The sequence below is a fragment of the Panthera onca genome, chromosome C2, assembly GCF_046562875.1.
Source record: "Panthera onca isolate mPanOnc1 chromosome C2, mPanOnc1 haplotype 2, whole genome shotgun sequence".
Classification (NCBI taxonomy): domain Eukaryota; kingdom Metazoa; phylum Chordata; class Mammalia; order Carnivora; family Felidae; genus Panthera; species Panthera onca.
The window spans coordinates 137,763,693-137,784,459 of NC_138347.1; the positions used below are offsets into that span (position 1 = coordinate 137,763,693).

Below are 20,767 nucleotides of genomic sequence, written 5' to 3' on the forward strand. Positions count from 1 at the left end.
AGGAAGAAACTGGAGATGGCTTAAATTTCATATCTGCCCCTGAATCTTCATGTGGAAGCACCCACACTTGACCATCAGCAGAGTTGAGGCCAAGACATATAACCTCAAGGTACTTCTCTCCTTGCTGGGCTGCATGGGGAAGAGTAACAAAACTTGAAAAGATGCAATAAATATACTTTTCTCTATTCCTCCCACTAGGTACAACTAAAGATCTTGGATATTATATATATGAGAAACTAAGGTAGAAGAAAGTGGATTGGTTAGGGGTCTTGAGGCACAAAGATGGATAAGATATTGTGTTTTCTGAGTTTTCTTTTTGCTTAATATATTCCAGACTTGGAACTAAAGAAGATGACAACCCAGAAAAGCCAATGAATAAAATATCCCCAATAAAAGTTGGATTTTACTATCCAAAGAACCAGAAAAAGGACAATGTGGAAAGACAGAAACTTTAGACAATACCTCTCTACCTAATCCAAATACCACAGAAAAAGATTGTGACCCTCACCCCCAGCCACTTAAGATAAGACTGAGTGGGTAGTCTACACTTCCACCTTTGCCAGAATGATTTCAGAGAGGCAAAACTAAAAAGCCAAGAATTTCATCACCACTAGGTGATAATCTCCCCTTGTGGAGTTAAAGACCATGTAGAAAAACTTGGATTTCCAAATATATCTGGCAATAGTAAAGCACAACTTACAGCCCCAGCTTGGGTGGTGTCTGTAGAGGTCTAATGGAGAATCAGGATATTCACCACCAGTGATAACCAATTTTCTTCCATGATGTCAGAAGAGGCCTCATAGGGAAGAATAACAAGACGCTCCTACTTTTCCCAACCAGAAAGGTGTTAATGGAGACTTAGTAGGAGACATGAACACCCATTCAGTAATGACTAAACCTCTTGTCTACCTGAGTGTGGATGGAAGTTGAGTTGGGAAACTTAACATGAATTCTCATCTGGCAATGACAAGGTGGCACATTCCTTCCAACCCCTTCTATACTGTGTCAGAAGAAACAGGCTAAAATTGAAGCTTAACATTCAAAATGTCCAGCTTTTAATAAACAAAAAATACCTCATCATACCAAGAACTAAGAATATCTCAAACTGATTGAGAAAATGACAGGTAATAGATGCCAGTTTCAAGATAACAGAAATGTTAAAATTAGTGCCAAAATTTTAATGTAGTCATTGTAAAAATTCTTAGTTGATAATTTTCAAACACTTGCAACAAATAAATAGAAAGCTTCAGCAAAGAAAGGGAAAATATAAAGAAGAACCAAATGGAAATTTTAAAACTGAAAAATACAAGAACCAAGATAAAAATATCAATGTGATGACTAAATGGAGGAACAGAAAGAAAGAAGATTTGTAACAACAGAAAAAAACCAACCTGAACAACAAAGACAAAATAAGGTAAAAACCAAAAATGAACAATCAGGGCACTGTGAGGCTATAACAAAAGTCTAACATTCATGTCATTAAAGTTTAGCAAGTAGAAGAGAAAGAGGAAAAAGTACTTGGAGAAATAAATGATGACTTCCTAAGTTTGGTAAAAGATATGAAACTACAGATTCAGGAATCTTAGTAAACTCCAAACAGTATCAACCCAAAGAATTCCACACACAAATAAATCATAGTCAAACTTAGGAGAACTAAAAACAAAAAATTCTTGAAAGCAGCAAGATAAAAAACACCTTACCTAGATGCAAAAAATTATTTGAATAAGAGTAGCTTTTTGTCAGAAATCATGAAGGCCAGAAGGAAGCAGCACAAGATTTTTCAAGTACTTGAATAAGGAAACTATTCATACAATCCCATATCCAGAGAAATTACTCTTCAATAATGAAAAGGAAATCATAACATTTCAGACAAAGGAAAACGAAGAGAATTTATTGTTGTCAGGACTACCTTAAAAGAATGGCTAGAAGATTGCTTCTTGGCCTTTTGGCTAAGAACAAGTGAAGAATGGCTAGAAGAATTTCCTAAACAGAGTTAAAAAAAAATAAGGAAACTTGCTTGGAACATAAAAAAGAATAAAGTATACACTAAGCAAAAATGTTGGTAATGCAACAGTTTTTCTTTCTCCTATTTTCTAATGATGTTCTCCTTTAAAGTAAAAAATAATAAAAGTATCCTTGCACGTAGTGATTCTAAATGTATATGGAAGAAATATTTAAGGAAAGTATATTGTAAATAGGGAAGGTAAGAGAACATAATGGGTGGTAAAGTTTCTATACTTCATACAGATGGTGGAATGACAATACCCATAGACTGTAATAAATTACGTATCTATAATGTGATGCCCAGAACAACCACTAAAAAGCTTTACTTGAAAGAGATACTTTCAAAAAGTATATAGACACTTCTCGGAAGATGGCGGCGTAGGAAGACGCTGGGCTCACCTCATCCTGCTGATCACTTAGATGCCACCCACACCTGCCTAAATAACCCAGAATACTTCCAGAAGACTAGCAGAACAGACTGTCCAGAGCCAAGCCTAGAGGAGAGGTCCATGGAAGAGGGTAGGAAGGGCGGAGAGGGGGTGTGCGCTACATGGACTGGCGGGAGGGAGCCAGGGCAGTGGAGGGGCAGCCAGCCCACCCAGCAAGGCAGAGCCCCTGAGTCTGGCTTGCAAAAGCAGAGGGGCCAGTCGCGGTGAGTTCTGACAGCCAAAGGGACTTAACACCTGGAGTGTTAAAAGTGAACAGCTCTGCTCTCAGAGAGCTGGGAGGGCGAGAGGACACAGGGAGGGAGAGTTGTTCAGCCCTGGAAGACAGAAGTCAGCTCGGCGGGGAACAAAGGCACTCACCAGCGCCATCTCCCTCACCGTCCCCCAGCTGAAATCCCAAAGGGAACCAGTTCCCATCAGGGAACTTGCTTGCACCGGGCAAATGCCCAACGCTGTGCTCCTGTAGATCCATCCCTCCGACTGGTGGGCCTCCCTCCCGGTGCTGCAGGGCCCCTCCCGCAGGAGACCACTGATGGCAAAACCAGCTGAGCCTGCCCCTCCCACCTCTGTGCACCTTGGGGATCCACCCCGGCTAATACACCAGATCCCATCCAAGCAGCACCACAAGCATGGCAGTGTGCAAATAGTCCAGACAGGGGCCATACCACTACAGTGAGTCCTGCCCCTGAGAGAGGGGAAGATAAGGTACAAACCAGTCTGACTGTGGCCCCAGCAGTGGGCTGGGGGCAGACATCGGGTCTGGCTGTGGCCCCGCCCACCAACACAAGTTACTCGGATAGTACAGGGGAAGTGCCCTGCAGTTGGGAGCCACCCCAGGGACTATCCAAAATGACGAAACGGAAGAATTCTCCTCAAAAGAAACTCCAGGAAGTAGCGACAGGTAACGAATTCATTAAAAATGATTTAAGCAACATAATGGAATAAAAATATAGAATAATAGTCATAAAATTAATTACTGGGCTTGAAAAAAAGTATAGAGGACAGGAGGGAATCTATTGCTACAGAGATCAAGGGACTAAGAAACAGGAGGAGCCAACAAACTGGACAACCTGGAAGAAATGGACAAATTCCTAAGCACCCACACACTTCCAAAACTCAAACAGGAAGAAATAGAAAAGTTGAACAGACCCATAACCAGCAAAGAAATTGAATCAGTTATCAAAAATCTCCCAACAAATAAGAGTCCAGGACCAGATAGCTTCCCTGGGGAATTCTACCAGACTCCCCAGAATTTAAAGCAGAGATAATATACCTATCCTTCTCAAGCTGTTCCAAAAAATAGAAAGGGAAGGAAAACTTCCAGACTCATTCTATGTAACCAGCATTACTTTGACTCCCAAACCAGACAGAGACCCAGCAAAAAAAGAAAAGAACTACAGGCCAATATCCCTGATGAATATGGATGCAAAAATTCTCAACAAGGTACTAGCAAATCGAATTCAACAGCATATAAAAAGAATCATACACCATAATCAAGTGGGATTCATTCCTGGGCTGCAGGGCTGGTTCAATATTCACAAATCAATCAATGTGATACATCACATTAGTAAAATAAAAGGAAAGAACCATATGATCCTGTCAATCAATGCAGAAAAAGCATTTGACAAAATTCAACATCTTTTCTTCATAAAAACCCTCAAGAAAGTTGGGATAGAAGGAACATACTTAAACATCATAAAAGCCATTTATGTAAAGCCCACAGCTGATATCATCCTCAAAAATGCTTGACCATCAAGCTCAAAAACTGAGCTTTCCCCCTGAGATCACGATCAAAACAGGGATGTCCACTCTCACTGCTGTTGTTTAACATAGTGTTGGAAGTGCTGGCATCAGCAATCAGACAACAAAAGGAAATCAAAGGCATCAAAATTGGCAAAGATGAAGTCCAGCTTTCACTTTTTGCAGATGACATGATACTATACATGGAAAACTCAACAGATTCCACCAAAAGTCTGCTAGACTGATACATGAATTCAGCAAAGTCGCAGGATACAAAATCAACGTACAGAAATCAGTTGCATTCTTATACACTGATAATGAAGCAACAGAAAGACAAATAAACAAACTGATCCCATTCATAATTGCACCAAGAATCATAAAATACCTAGGAATAAACCTAACCAAAGATGTACAAGATCTGTATGCTGAAAACTACAGAAAGCTTATGAAGGAAATTGAAGAAGATATAAAGAAATGGAAAAACATTCCATGCCCATGGATTGGAAGAACATTGTTAAAATGTCAATACTACCCAAAGCTATCTACACATTCAATGCAATCCCAATCAAATTTGCACCAGCATTCTTCTCGAGGCTAGAACAAGCAATCCTAAAATTTGTATGGAACCACAAAAGACCCTAAATAGCCAAAGTAATATTGAAGAAGAAGACCAAAGCAGGAGGCATCACAATCCCAGACTTTAGCCTCTACTACAAAACTGTAATCATCAAGACAGCATGGTATTGGCACAAAAACAGACACATAGACCAATGGAATAGAATAGAGACTCCAGAAGTGGACCCTCAAATGTATGGCCAACTAATTATTGACAAAGCTGGAAAGAATATCCAATGGAAAAAAGTCTCTTTAACAAATGGTGCTGGGAGAACTGGACAGCAACATGCAGAAGAATGAAATTAGATCACTTTCTTACAGCATTCACAAAGATAAACTCAAAATGGATAAAGGACCTGAATGTGAGACAGGAAACCATCAAAACCCTAGAGGAGAAAGCAGGAAAAAACCCCTCTGACCTCAGTGGCAGCAATTTCTTACTTGGACACATCTCCAAAGGCAAGGGAATTAAAAGCAAAATGAAGTATTGGGACCTCATGAAGATAAAAAGCTTCTGCACTGCAAAGGACACAATCAACAAAACTAAAAGTCAACCAACGGAATGGGAAAAGATATTTGCAAATGACATATCGGACAAAGGGCTCATGTCCAAAATCTATAAAGAACTCACCAAACTCTACACCCGAAAAATAAATAATCCAGTGAAGAAATGGGAAGAAAACATGAATAGACACTTCTCTAAAGAAGACATTCAGATGGCCAACAGGCACATGAAAAGATGCTCAATGTCACTCCTCATCAGGGAAATACAAATCAAAACCATACTCAGATATCACCTCATGCCAGTAAGAGTGGCTAAAATGAACAACTCAGGGGACTATAGATGCTGGAGAGGATGTGGAGAAACCGGAACTCTCTTGCATTGTTGGTGGGAATGCAAACTGGTGCAGCCACTCTGGAAAACAGTGTGGAGGTTCCTCAAAAAATTAAAAATAGATCTACCCTATGACCCAGCAATAGCACTGCTAGGAATATACTCAAGGGATACAGGAGTGCTGCTGCATAGGGGCACTTGTACCCCAATGTTTATAGCAGCACTCTCAACAATAGCCAAATTATGGAAAGAGCCTAAATGTCCATCAACTGATGAATGGATAAAGAAATTGTGGTTTATATACACAATGGAATACTACGTGACGAGAAAGAATGAAATCTGGACATTTGTAGCAACATGGATGGAACTGGAGAGTGTTATGCTAGGTGAAATAAGTCAGACAGAGAAAGACAGATACCATATGTTTTCACTTATATGTGGATCCTGAGAAATCAACAGAAGACCATGGGAGAGGATAAGGGGGGGGGGGGGGGAGTTACAGAGAGGGAAGGAGGCCAACCATAGAGACTCTTAAATCCTGATAATAACTGAGGGTTGATGGGGGGTGGGAAGGAGGGGAGGGTGGGTGATGGGTATTGAGGAGGGCACCTGTTGGGATGAGCACTGGGTGTTGTATGGAAACTAATTTGACAATAAATTATGTTTAAAAAACAACAACAACAACAACAACAACAACAACAACAAAAAGTACATAGACAAATCAAAATGTTATTCAAGGGCCTCCTGGTTAGTTCGGTTAAGCATCCAACTTCAGCTCTCAGGTCATGATCTCACAATTCATGGGTTTGAGCCCCACGACAGCCTCTGTGTTGGCAGCTTGGAACCTGAAGCCTGCTTCAGATTCTGTGTCTCCCTCTCTCTCTGCACCTCCCCTGCTTGCAATCTGTCTTTGTCTCTGTCTCTCTCTCTCTCAAAAATAAACATTTTAAAAAATTAAGAAAATTTTATTCTAAACACGATTACAAATAATCTGTAGAAAACAGGAAAATGGAAAAACAAAAGAACAAACAGAAAACAAAAAACACATTGATAGAATGAAGACCTAACGTGTGAATACTTACATTAAATATAAAAGATCTAAATATACAAATTATAACAGTGGTAGAGTGGGTTAAAAATGTGGTACAAGAAACTTACATTGATGTAGGCAGGTAAAATGTAAAAGGATAAAGAAAGGTATGTAATGCAAAAATTAATAGAAAGCAGCAGTAACTATAGTAATATTAGATAAGGTGGATTTCAGAGCAAAGAACAGTACCAGAGACAGAGAATGAATTATCCATGGCAAAGGGTTAATCTACCAAGACTGTACATGTACAAAAGAGCTACCAAGTATGTGAAATAAGAACTGAGAGTTAAAAGGAGAATAATTAACAATTATAGAGACTTCAGTGCCCTATCTAAACAATCGATAGAACAACAAGAGAAAAAAAATCAGAAAGTATATATGATTCAACAATATCATCGATCAACAGAATCGAATGGACAGTTAAAGAAAACTCTACCTAAAAAGAGCAGAATATGCATTCTTTTAAAGTTCCCATGGAAAATGTATACTAAGACCATATCCTTGTCCATAAAACAATCCTTAAAATTTTTTAATTGAAATAATTTACAATATGTTTTTAGAGAAAAATAGAATTAAGATAGAAACAATAACAGAAATATAACAGAATTTCTCAACACTAGGAAACTAAGAAACACACTTCTTTTAAAAAATATTTATTGAGAGAGAGGTAGAGAGAGAATCCCAAGCAGGGATGTGGGGCTCGATCCCACAGACCTTGAGATCATGACTTGAGCCAGAATCAAGAGTTGGATGCTTAACCCACTTAGCCACCCAGATGCCCAAGAAACTTCCAAATGACACATGGCCAAAGAGCAAGACCCAAGAAAAAAAATGTTAAGTTACATTGAACTTGATACAAATGAAAACAAAACCTATCAAAATCTGTGGGATGTAGCAAAGCAGTGCTAAGAGGAAAATTTATAGTACTAAATATATACATTATATAAGGGGAAAGTCTCAAACCCAAAATCTAAGCTCCCACTTCAAAAACCTAGCAAAAAAAAAAAAATCAAAATGAACTCAAAACAAGCAGAAATAAGGAAATAATAAAGTAGAAATAAGTGGATTTTTTTCCTAGCAAAACACTAGAGAAAATGATACAACTAGTTGGTTCTTTCAAAACAGAAATAAAATTCCAAACTTCTAGTAATAATGACCAAAAAAAAAAAAGAAATGCATTATCAATACTAAAAATAAGATATAACTGGAGACACTATGGACATCAAATGATGATGATGTTGATGATGGTGATGATGATGGAATACTACAGACAACTCTACATTGGCGGAGTTAATAACTGAGACAAAGTGGATCACTTCCTTGAAAAATACCCCTAGCAAACACACCCAGTATGAAATAGATAACCTGAATAGGCCTATAACTATTAACGAAATTGAATTCATCATTTAAAAACTCCAAAAGAAAAATCTCCAAGCCCAGATGGTCTCACTGGAGAATTCTACCAACCTTTTAAAGAATTAGCATCAATTCTAGGGGCGCCTGGGTGGCTCAGTCAGTTAAGTGTACAACTCTTGATCTTGGCTCAGGTCATGACTCACAATTTGTGGGATCAAGTCCCAAGCAGGCTCCATGAGTCCCATGTCAGGCTCCATACTGACAGCATGGAGCCTGCTTGGGATTTTCTTTCTCTCTCTTTCTTTCTTTCCCCTTTCCCCACTTGTTCTCTCTCTCTCTCTTGAAATAAGTAAATAAACTATATATTTAAAAAAGAATTAGTATCAACTCTAAACAAAATTTTTTTGGAAAATAGAAATGGAGGGAACATTTCTCTATGCATAGTATTAAATTAGTATTACCATTATTCCAAAACCAGACAAAGACAACACAAAATGGAAAACTAAAACACCTCAAAAACAAAGAGTCAGGGGTGCCTGGGTGGCTCAGTCAATTAAGCTCTGAGTCTTCATCTTAGGGACATGGGTTCAAACCCCTTGTTAGTCTCCACACTGGACTTGGAGCCTATTAAAAAACAAACAAGCAAAAACAAAGAGGCAAAATCCTTTTCAAAAGTTAGGATATAGAATTCAGAAATATATTAAAATAATTATACACTATGACCAAGTGGGGCTTAATCCACTGATGCAAGATCTAAATCTCACACTTTGTACACAGTTAAATTAACCAAGATGAATCATGTACATAAAGTGTAAAATAGAAATCTACCTATAGAACAATGGAAAGTATAATAAATATTTTTAATTGCATTTTTAGTCTTAGATTATAGGGGTATAATAAGTATTTTTAATTGCATCTTTAGTCTTGGATTATAGGGGTTTGCAATGCTTATCCAAAGGTAAGAACTACATAAAGAATGTTTAAGGGGTGCCTGGGTGGCTCAGTGGGTTAAGTGTCCGACTTTGGCTCAGGTCACAATCTCATATTTAGTGAGTTTGAGCCCTGTGTCTGTCTCTGCATTGACAGCTCAGAGGCTGGAGCCTGCTTCAGATTCTATGTCTCTCTCTCTCTCTCTCTCTCTCTCTGTCTGTCTCTCAAAAATAAATAAATAAACAATGTTTTCTAAAAAGAATATTTAATTCAGGTAGTAAATATCATACAACAAATAAAAAATTACAATAATATAGGTAAGCTACACAATGGTATACAATACTGATTTAAGGTTTATTTAGAATTTGGGAATTAATGATTTGGACAATTGAGAATTTTCTTTTGGATTCAGCATGGCAGTAAATATTTTGACAGTGTGGTCTCTGCCCAGGTACAGAAACTAGGAGTGAACAATATTTTGGAGGGAAGTTTTTTTTTTTTTTTTAATGTCAGTGACCAATAAGTTAAACTACAACAAAATTAATTTTTTTCTAAGTCTGAAGCTGAAGGCTATAGTTATTAAGTGCTCATATGAACACATTATCTCTGACATGTGGAAATTTGTTTCATTATTGTTAGGAATCACCTGCTTTAAAAAGGGGAGTTAGGAATATACATCCTTAAAAATATATCCTACATTTTCTCATTGCATTCGACTCTCAACCAACTGAGCCACCCAGGCGCCCCTTAAGCAAGCTTTTAAAAGGGACATAGGATAAAAGAAAATATTTAAAATATTATCCTTATTTTATTACCTTAGAGAAGAAATGTCCAGTAGAAATATAATGTGACCCATAAATATAACCAATGTGTGTAATTTTAAATTTTCCAGTAGCTATATTAAAAAAAACGAAAATAGATTAAATATTAATAATACATTTTATTTAGCCTAATACATTTAATGATTTATTGTTTTAACATAGAATATTAGATATTTTACATTTTTTTCCTGTACTAAGTCTTTGAAATGTGGTATATATTTTACATTTGCAATGCATTCACTTCAGACTAGCCACATTTCAACTGCTCACTAGCCATTGCCTAGTGGCTCTCCTATTGGACTGTGCAGCTTACAGAATAAATAGCAAATGTTTTCTTTATTCAAAAAGATTTCATGTAGTGATTACAGACACCCTATTTCCTTGGTATGCCTAAAATCTTCATATATTTATGCTGCTAGATTAATCTGTAGATTAGAATGGACTTTTTAATAGTAATATACAATTGCATATTCAAGGTTGGTTTATTTATTCATCAGGTCTTTATTCCTTTTTGTGAACTAAAATTTGTCTGTAATTGTGTGGAAAATCAAGAACAAACTGCAACATTTTGCAATAGTTCTGTAGTAGTGATATAATAATAGATCACATTAATCAAGAAGAAAAGGGTATGCTCTTGAATATTTTTTGCACTTGCTTTTTTTCTCCAATTGAAATATAGTTGACACAATGTTATATTAGTTTCAGGTGTATAATATAGTGATTTGACAAGTTTATATGTTATGCTATGCTTAACCACAATGTAGCAACCATCTGTTACCATACAACACTATTACAATATCATTGACTGTATTCCTTATGGAGTACTTTCCATTCCCATGACTTATTCATTCCATAACTGGAAGATTGTACCTCCCACTCCCCTAACCCATTTTGCCCATCATTCTAACACTTTCCTCTCTAGTAACCACCAGTTTGTTTTCTGTATGATGGGTCTGTTTCTGCTCTTTGTTTATTCATTTGTTTTATTTTTTAGATTCCATATATAAATGAAATAACAGGGTATCTGTCTTTCTCTGTTTGACTTACTTCACTTAGTATAATACCCTCTAGGTCCATCCATGTTGTTGCAGATGGCAAGATCTCATTCTTTTACATGGATGAGCAGTATTCCGTTTTATATATATGTACATACATACACACCAATTCTTTATCCATTCTCTGTTTATGAACACCTTGGTTGCTTCCATATCTTGGCTATTGCGAATAATGCCTTAATAATAAATATGAGGTTGCATATATCTTTTCAAATTAGTGTTTTTGTTTTTTGGGGTACATACCCAGTCGTGGAATTACTGGATCATATGGTATTTCTATTTATAATTTTTTTTAGAAACCTCTATACTGTGTTCCACACTGGCAACATCAGTTTATATTACGTTTCCACCAACAGTGTATACGGGTTCTTTTTTTCTCCTTATCCTTGCCAGCACTTGTTATTTCTTGTCTTTTTGATACTAATCATTCTGATAGATGTAAGGTGATATGTCATTGCTGTTTTGATTGGCATTTCCCTGATGATTAGTGATGTTAAGCATCCTTGAGTGTGTCTGCGGCTGTCTGTAGGTCTTCTTTGGAAAAATATATTCAGGCCATTTTCCCAATTTTAAATCAGATTTATTTGGTGTTAAATTGGATACGTTCTTTGTATATTTTGAATGTTGACCACTTGTCAGATATATCATTTGCAAATATCTTCTCCCATTCAACAGATTGCCTTTTAATTTTGTTTATAGTTTCCTTTGTTATGCAAGAGATTTTTGGTTTGATGTAGTCCCAGTAGCTTTTTTTTTTTTTTTTTTTTTTTTTTTTTTTGTTAGTGTCTTTGTCTGATTTTTGTATCAGGGTAATGCTGGCCTTGTAAAATATAATTGGAAACTTTTCTTCCTTCTGTCTTTTTTGGAATACTTTGAGAATAGGTATTAACTCTTGTTTAAATATTGGGTAGAATTCATTTGTGAATCCATCTGGTCCTAAAATGTTATTTGTTTATAGCTTATTTGATTACCAATTCAATTTCATTACTAGTAATAAGTTTGTTCATATTTTTTAATTCTTCCTAATTCAGTTTTGGAAGATTATTTATTACTAGGGATTTATCCTTTTCTTCTAGGTTGATAAATTTGTTGGCACATAATTTTTTGTAGTATTCTATTATAATCCTTTGTATTTCTGTGTTGTCATATATTACTTCTCTTTCATTTCTCATTTTGTTTGGATTCTTCCTCTTTTTTACTGGTGAGTCTGGCTAAAGGTTTATCACATTTGCTTATATTTTTGAAGAACCAGCTTTTGGGTTATTTGATCTATTGTTTTTTATTTATTTTTTTCTTTTTTCTTTTTTTTAAAAAAATTTTAATGTTTATTGAGAGAGAGAGAGAGACAGAGAGAGAGACAGAGACAGAGACAGAGCACAAGTGGGGAAGAGGCAGAGAGGGAGACACAGAATCTGAAGCAGGATCCAGGCTCTGAGCTGTCAGCACAGAGACCAAGGTGGGACTCAAACTCAGAAACCATGAGATCATGACATGAACCAAAGTTGGATGCTAAACCAACTGAGCCACCCAGGCGTCCCAATCTATTGTTTTTTAAAGTCTCTATTTAAAAAAATGAAAATAAAAATAAATAAAAAAAAATAAAGTCTCTATTTTACTTATTTCTACTTTAGCTTATTAATTCTTACCTTCTACTAACCTTGGGCTTTGTTTTTTCTCTTTCTATTTCTTTTAGGTAAGGTTAAGATTGTTTATGTGAGATTTTTCTTGTTTCTTGAAGTAGGCCTATATTGCTATAAATTTCCATCTTTGAACTGCTTTTGCTGCATCCCCCAAATTTTGGACTGTTGTTTTTTTCAGTTTTACTTTTCTCCATGCATTTTTTTTTAAATTTCATCTTTGTTTTCTTCATTGACTCTTTGGTTTTTTAGTAGCATATTGTTTAGACTCCATATGTATCTGGAGTTTTCTCCTGTCTTTTTCTTGTAATTAATTCTAGCTGAATACCAGTATAGTTGGAAAAGATGCATGATATTTGTTTCAATCATCTTTTTTAATTATTATTTTTTTTTTGTTTTTGAAAGAGAGAGAGAGAGAGAGTCAGAGCCAGGGCATGAGCAGGGGAGGGACAGAGAGAGGGGGAGACACAGAATCTGAAGCAGGCTCCAGGCTCTGATCTGTCAGCACAGAGCCCTATGTGGGGCTCTAACTCACAAATCGCCAGATCATCACCTGAGCCAAAGTCAGACACTCAACTGACTGAACCACCCAGGGGCCCCAGTTTCAATCTTCTTAAATTTATTGAAACTTGTTCTGTGGCCTAACATCTCATCTATCCTAGGGAATGTTTTATATACACTTGAAAAAATGTGCATTCTTTTGTTTTGGATGGAACATTCTGTGTATGTGTTATGTCCATCTGGTCTAACGTGTCATTTAGAGACATTGTTTTCTTATTGATTTTCTGTTTGAAGGATCTATTCATTAATGTAAATGTGGTGTTAAAATTCCCTAGTATTATTATATTACTGTCAGTTTCTATCTTTATGTCTGTTAATATTTCCCTTATGTATTTAGGCTCTCCTCTGTTGAGTGCAGAGATTACAATGTTGAGATTGTCTTTGGATTGATGCCTTTATCAAGATGTAATACTCTTCTTTGTCTCTTGTTACAGTCTTTGTTTTAAAGTCTATTTTGTCTGATATAAGCATTGCTACCTGGCTTTTTCTTCTTCTTCCATTTGTCTGGAGTATCTTTTTCCATCCCTTCACTTTCAATCTGTACGTGCCCTTAGGTCTAAACTGAGTCTCATATAGGCAGCATATAGATGGGTCTTGTTTTGTTTTCTTTTGTTTGTTTTGCTTTGTTTCATCTCATCCATTCTGTCATCCTGTGCCTTTAGTTGGAACATTTGGACCATTAATGTTTAAAGTTTATTTATAAGTATGTACTTATTGCCATTTTGTTCATTGTTTTCTCATTGTTTTTGTAGTTCTTGGTTCCTTTCTTCTCTAGCTCTCTTTCCTTGTGATGGATGACTTTAGTGTTGTGCTTGGCTTCCATTCTCTTTATTCTTTGGGTATCTATTATAGTTTTTTGTTTTGTGGTTACCATGTGAAACTATAAGGCTCATATATACCATTTGAGCTCATATATACCATCAGTTGATGGTCACTTAAGTTTGAACACATTCTAAAAGAACTTCATTTTTACTTACCCCCCTAAAGGTTTTATGTATATGTTGTCATATTTTACATATTTTTATTTTGTGAATTCCCCTTAACTACTTTTTAGATATAACTGATTTTACTACTTTTGTCTTTTAACCTTCATACTACCTTTATAAATGATTGCTCTACTGTCTTTATTATCTGTCTGCTTTTAGTCATGATTTTTTTCTTTTTTTCTTTTATAATTTTCTTTTAATTATAGCTTTTAATTTTCTATTTTCAAAAGTTCCTTTAAGGGGCACCTGGGTGGCTCAGTCAGTTAGGTGTCTGACTTTGGCTCAGGCCATGATCTCACGGCTCATGAGTTCGAGCCCCATGTCGGGCTCTGTGCTGACAGCTCAGAGCCTGGAGCCTGCTTCAGATTCTGTGCCTCCCTGTCTCTCTGCCCCTCCCCTGCTCACACTTTGTGTCTCTGCCTCTCAAAAGTAAATAAACACTATTTTTTAAACATCTCTTTAAGATTTCTTATAAGTTTAGTGGTGACAAACTCCTTTAACATTAGTCTGGGAAACTCTTTAGCTCTCTTTCAATTTCTCAGCCATAATCTGGTCAGGTAAAGTATTCTTGGTTGTAATTTTTTTCCTTCTGCTGTTTGAATATATCATGCCACTCCCTCTGACGTGCAAAGTTTTTAATTTTTTTATGTTTATTATTTATTTTTCAGATAAAAAGAGTTGGGGAGGGGCAGAGGGATAGAGGGAGACACAGAATCTGAAACAGGCTCCAGGCTCTGAGCTGTCAGCACAGAGCCCAACACAGGGCTCTAACCCATGGATGGTAAGATCATGACCTGAGTCAAACTCAGACGCTTAACTGACTGAGCCACCAAGGTTCCCCTGGCCTACAAAGTTTTTGCTGAAAAATTAGCTGATAGCCTGATGGGCTTTTCTTTTTGTATAACTAGTTGCTTTTCTCTTACTGCTTTCAAAATTCTCTGTATCTTTAATCTTTGACATTTTAATTATTATGTGTTTTAGTTGGGCTTCCTTGGGTTCATCTTATTTGGGACTTACTGTTTTACCTGAACCTGGATATGTGTTCCCTTCCCTAGGTTAGGGAAGTTTTACACTATTATTTCTTCAGATTAATTTTCTGTTCTTTTCTCTTGCTCTTTCACTTCTTGGACCCTAATGATACTAATGTTTGTTCACTTGATGTTGTCCAAGAGATTCCTTAACTTACCCTATTTTTTTTAAATTGTTTTTCCTTTTGCTATTTATCATGGATGTTTTCCATTAGCCTGGCTCCCAGATCACTGATCCATTCTTTTGCAGCCTCTAATCTTTTTTTTTATTTTATTTTTTAATGTTTATTTATTTTTGAGAGACAGAGAGAGAGAGAGACAGAGAGAAAGAGTGAGCAGGGAGGGACAGAGAGAGAGGGAGACATGAATCCAAAACAGGCTCAGGCTCTGAGCTGCCAGAGCAGAGCAGAGCCCAACATGGGGCTGGAACTCACAGACCCCGAGATCATGACCTGAACTGAAGTGGAACACTTAACCAACTGAGCCACCCAGGCGCTCCCTGCAGACTGTAATCTACTGTTGATTGCCTCTAGTATATTCTTCACTTTAGTTACTCAAGTCTTCATCTCTGATTTTTTAAAATATATTCTCTTTGTTGAAGTTCTTACTGAATTCATCACTCTTGTCTCCAGTCTGGTGAGCATCTTTATGATCCTTACTTTAAACTCTTTACCATGTAGATTGCTTATTTTTGTTTCCTTTAGTTCTTTTTCTAGGGTTTTGTCTTGTTCTTTCCTTTAGAAACTATTCCTCTGTTCTTCACTTTGCTTGATTTTCTGTATTTGTATTGTGAATTAGGTGGAATAGCTATTTCACCTACACTTGAAGTGATGATGTTGTGTTTGGTCATCACCTGTGTGGTCTGTATGTACCTGGTAACTTTGGCTAACTGGCTGGCTGGTGCTGTGGCTGTCACAAATTGGGGGTCCCAAGGTACGCTGTGTTGGGGACATCCTGGTAGGATGGCTAGAGATGAAGTGGGTTCAGGCCAGGGCAGTCCTAGATGTCTCTGCACAGAGGGCACCCTGGCTATATAGCTAAAGCTGAATTGGTACAAGTGAGAAAGACATCAGGCTCTCCACATAGAAGTCATCCTGGGAGGACAGTTAAACCTGAAGTGGGTACAAGCCAAAGTGTCCTGGGGTACCCTTCACAGGAAGCACCCTGGGGTGTGGCTAAAACCAATGCAGGGATGAGACAGTAGTTCCCAGGGTGCTCTGTGCAGAGGGCATCCTGTAAGTGTGGCTAGAGCCAAAGCAGTGTGGGCTTACACTGCCCTGTGATTTGCACCTGTTACCTTGGTGAGATGGCCGGACCCGCAGTGAGTGCTAACCAGGGTTGTCCCAGTGTGTGCCACACTGAGGCTGCCTTGATGGGATGGTTGGGGCTGCTATGATCAAGGGACCCCAGGTTCACTGAGGTGGTAGGCTGGAACCTGTTCCTGTCTATGCCATCAAGGTGGGGGGGCGGTGTAAACCATGGCTTTGTCAGCTCCTCTGACCCAGAGAGAGTTTTAGCAGTTCTCCTGACATTTGGTGAAATTCTACATTTGGATACTTTATATTCTAGTTGCTCTTTTAAATTAAGGCTTTTTTTTCTGTGCTCTAGGACATCTGGGGCCCAGGACTCACTGAGGTGGCAGGCTAGCTATGGCACCTGAACACTTCCCAACTGCAAGGTAGAGACATAACAGAAACTATGGCTCTTGCCAAGCCCTCCAACTCGGAGATAGTTCCAGCAGCTCCCCCGTCCCCTACTTAGCAGGGTTCTAATGTTGGTTCCTTTATATTCTAGTTGTCCTTTGAAACCACAGCTTTTCTCTGTCCCTCCAAGGCAGACAAATCTGCTCATAGTTCTTCAGTACTATCCCTCCCTTCTTCACTTTGAGTCTGGTGGGGAATTGCCTTCATTACTATGTCTCTATCCCTCTTGCCATTCTCTATGTTGTCTTTCTATCTTTTATTGTATAGAATCTGTTCAGTTAACCACATTTCTTCTTCAGAAGGAATTGCTTTATAAATAGGTACAGATTTGGTGTGTCTGTGGAGAAGGTGAGTTCAGGGTCTTCCTACATCACCACCTTGGAATGGAACTTTGCATTTTTTTTTTTTTATAATTTCATTTCTCTTAAGACAATGATGAAAGGGGGCAAAGTCTGTAACTGAAATAAGAAATCATGATTTATCATTCAATTAGGACATAAACTGTTTAACTACTTTTGGGTGGGGATTCCAGGGCAATGGAATTATGTGTTGGAGTTCCTCAAGTGTCCAGATAATGCAAATAATGAATAGAACAAATGGCTAAATAAAACACCATATGGAACTTGCCCTTTGGACTTTCTTTTCTTCATTTTACCCGAATCTTAGTCATCTCTGGACTTACTGCATTGACAGACACAGAACACAACCATTACTTCCCATCTCCATGACTGCTATCTTCTTCTGAGCACCATCTCTTTGTCTGTGGGTTACTTTAACAGCCCCAGAATCCTCTGCTTCCTTCTGCCTGTGCTGCTCTACGTTCTATCCTGAACAGAGCAACCAGAGGAAATGTGTCAGATTATGTAATTTCTCTAAGTAAACTTGGCAATTCATTCCTTTTTCCTTAGAGCAAACACAACAGTGTCCCCTGAGCCATGCACACCTTGGCCTCCATTGTCTCTCAGACTTCAGCTCCTACTGTTCTTCCCAATTCTTACTCCATCCCAAACACTCTGACCTCATTGATGTTCTTTGAGCAAACTGGCACAATCCATTTATGTGTTCTTTACATGGGCTATTTCCTCTGTCTAAAATGTTCTTTCTAAATGTCTACATAATTTCTTCCTCACCTCCATCAACTCTTTGCTTACTTTCACTTTTTCAGTGAAGTCTACCCTGACTACCATATTTAATTTGCAACCCAACTCTATATTTACCCCCGGCATTCCTAAAACCCCTATCCTTCCGTTTCTATCTTTGAACATTCCTCATCTCATAACATACTGCACAGTATATAATGCTAACTCCACCAGGGTAGGCATCTTTTTTTTTCCTCTGAATATTGCATCTGAGTTAATGAGCTTTGATGTTTATGTTTATACTAGTAGAAATATTAAATTTTAGCCTTTATCCCTCATATTTCTTTTTATTTTACCCTGCTTTATTATTATCATGTATTATTTATACATCATTTATAACACTCTAGCAGGCTGTATGTGTTAGTTAGCTATTTTGGTTAAAGTCCCTCACCCCCAGTTAGTGTGTGTATATATATAGTATTAATATATATAATATTTTATTTATTTATTTATTTATTTATTTAATTTATTTAATTACTGACCTAGGGAATTTACCTGTTTGTTTACTGTTGCATCCTCTTATGAAACAGAATGCATAAGTACCATGGTAGATAGTCAATATATACTCATTGAATATATGAATGCATTGGAAGTCAGCAGTTTGGCATTTCAGTGAGCTATGTAGTGCGATCAGACTGTGCATGAATATCAAGAGACTTTCCACTTCTATAAGAAGTCCAGAAGATTTGCGCTTCTCTACGGTTTATCCTATTCCATTCATTATATTCTTGTCAACGAATAGTATTTGACCTTTTATCATGACTCTGCATATGCAGACTTGGCAATGAACAATAATAAAAAATAACCCAATGTGACATCTTTGATTAATGAACTGAAGATATTTTCATTCAGGCACAATTCACCAGGCAACATGAAACCAGAGTCCCTTCATTAAATTGCTAAAATAGTCTATAAATTAGAAGATCTACAAATAGAGTAAGGTAAGGAATAACAAAGGAGAAAGTAATAACATATGTACAGAAAGAATCTTTTTCTTAAAACCTCCTTGGATTGTGAGTTACCAACACTATCCATTTTATTCAGTTATTTAGGTAACTGGCTATAATTCACATGTATTTGAAGCCAAAGCTTTTCAGCAAGGTGGGAGGTTTCAATATGGCTGGCTAGTGCAACTCCAGCATGTACATGCTTAAAAGACACTATTTATTTCTTATCACTCTTTGAACTATTTTAGAGTAATAGTAGCAGATCTGAATAAGTAAACCCGAAACCAGTGTGTGGAGTCCCTTTTGGGACTTCTGCTTCAAGCTAGTTGTTTTTGCTTTTTCTATTTCTATGTAAATCTAGAAAACTCCTTTCTATACATTACAAACTGTCTGGGAGCATACGACTGTATATGTTTAACTGCTTTATTTTAGAAGCAACAACCACCCACTGCATGTTGAATAATTAGCCAGAAGATTAAGAGGATACAGGTTTGTTGAAAATTTCAGGCTGCCTTCAAAATTAAATAAACACAATGTTTAACTTGTTACTAAATATGTCACATGTAAAACATTCTCCACCCCAGAATCCTTATATCAACTACATATGACCCAACAAATCTATTTTCCCCACGATGAAATCCTGCGTGCAAAATTTGGATTTAGACCCAAAGAATAGAGTAAAACAATTTATTTGACGGATGTAAGTAGAATGAAAAAGAATATTTCTTCTAAGATTAAAAAAAAATGGTTATAAAATAATCAGTGTTTTGGTTAGAATGTTTAGATCTCTACTTTTTGCCCCGGTAACATTCTGTGTGGACTCAAAGTAGTCCAGAGTAATAGATGGGGAATTTGGATATTATGGCTCAAGGAATTCAATATGGTAAATCAGAGTAATCATAGTGACTTCCTAGAAACAAAGAGAGGGCAATGCCAGTATTTATTGATCGATTTATTTCTACCACATGATGTTACACATTGTGTGCTTGAAATACATGATTTCCAAATGGGTTCAGTAAGTGCAGTTGCATACAATACAAAGATGAGAAGCAATATCAAGTTGTTTATATCTGTCACCATGACCTGGTTGTGGTAGATGGTTTAAACACTATATAACATACATACAAAAGTAAGACACGCAAAATAAGTATCCAAAAAAGCATAAACAACAACCCTACAAAAAGTTTAGATACTACTGAAAGGGAAAAATGATTACTAATATATGCATTAATAGAACTGATGAACAGAATCCACTTCGGTTGTGATTTTTCATTTGTTTGCCTAAGTTAGTCATTAAGTAATTAGAGTTTGTCACTGAAAGAAAATGTAATCAAATTTTTTAAAAAGTTTAAATTTCACACATCCTGAATTGCACAGCAGAGGCCTACACTCAGTACATAAAACCCTAATGTTAGAGTATACACTAATCATTTGTTAAAACTTTTGTTGTATATCAATCCCTGTTGTAGCTGTTTGTTTTGTTTTGTAGAGAATTGTACTCAGAAATCTGTAAGCTAAAGATATTTCTGGGGCACCTGGGTGGCCCAGTTAGTTAAGCATCCGACTCTTGATTTCGGCTCAGGTCATGATCTCACAGTTTATGAGATAGAGCCCCGTGTCAGGCTCTGTGCTGACAGAGTGGAGCCTGCTTGGAATCTTCTCTCCTGCCCATTCCCCACTTGTGCTCTCTCTCCTCTCTTTCTTTCTCTCTAAATAAATCAATAAACATTAAAAATAAAGATAGTTCCAAAACATTTTTCTTTTTTTTTTTTTTTTTTGACTTAACAGCATCACAGGGAACTAATACGTACCAAAAGCCTGTATATGTATGCCAGTGCATTCTCATTTTTATTAAAAAAAAACAGTTGAAAGAG

At 37.0% G+C, this 20,767-nt stretch overlaps 1 long non-coding RNA gene across 1 annotated transcript in view; it reads left to right on the forward strand.

Annotated features, from left to right (window-relative positions):
• LOC132683037 (uncharacterized) overlaps positions 1-14,845 on the forward strand; it is a 62,734-nt gene extending 47,889 nt beyond the window's left edge. Inside the window, exon 6 of the long non-coding RNA XR_013557789.2 lies at positions 14,745-14,845. This is a non-coding gene — a long non-coding RNA (uncharacterized LOC132683037). The remainder of the gene's footprint in view (positions 1-14,744) is intronic.
• Positions 14,846-20,767: the final 5,922 nt, after the last annotated feature.